This window comes from Rhincodon typus, unplaced genomic scaffold (assembly GCF_021869965.1).
Source record: "Rhincodon typus isolate 14 unplaced genomic scaffold, sRhiTyp1.1 hic_rhity00002705, whole genome shotgun sequence".
NCBI lineage: Eukaryota > Metazoa > Chordata > Chondrichthyes > Orectolobiformes > Rhincodontidae > Rhincodon > Rhincodon typus.
In genome coordinates, this window is record NW_025968343.1 from 1,536 (window position 1) to 2,020 (window position 485).

Here is a 485-nt window from a genome sequence, read left to right on the forward strand (position 1 = left end):
CTGTAGAGTCTACTGTAGAGTCTACTGTAGAGTCTACTGTAGAGTCTCGTTTGAGTTCTGAAGAATAACTAGACTTGAAATATTGACTGGTTCTCTCCCCACAGATGGTACCAGACCTGCCGAGTTTTCCTATCACTTTGGGTTTTTCTAAATTTCAGATCTCCAGCAGTATTTTGCTTCTATTACAACAGTACCATAATCTGGGTAAACACATTCGAAGTTAGGAGTGCTGCTGGTTACAATCCCTGCCCCAGTTGAATGAGTTCCACCAGTTTCCAGGTGATATAACAGAGGGGAAGGTGGTACTGGATAGGAATTACCAACACTTGTATATTTGTCATAGCACCTTATGACTGATCACTGATCAAAACCAGGGATGCCAACGATAACTCCACATCTAACCTGAAGCTGTCTGGATGGGGCTAACCAGCAGGTGGGAAATTCTCCTCCCAAGGGCCAAATGGTATTCATATTGAAATAGTATT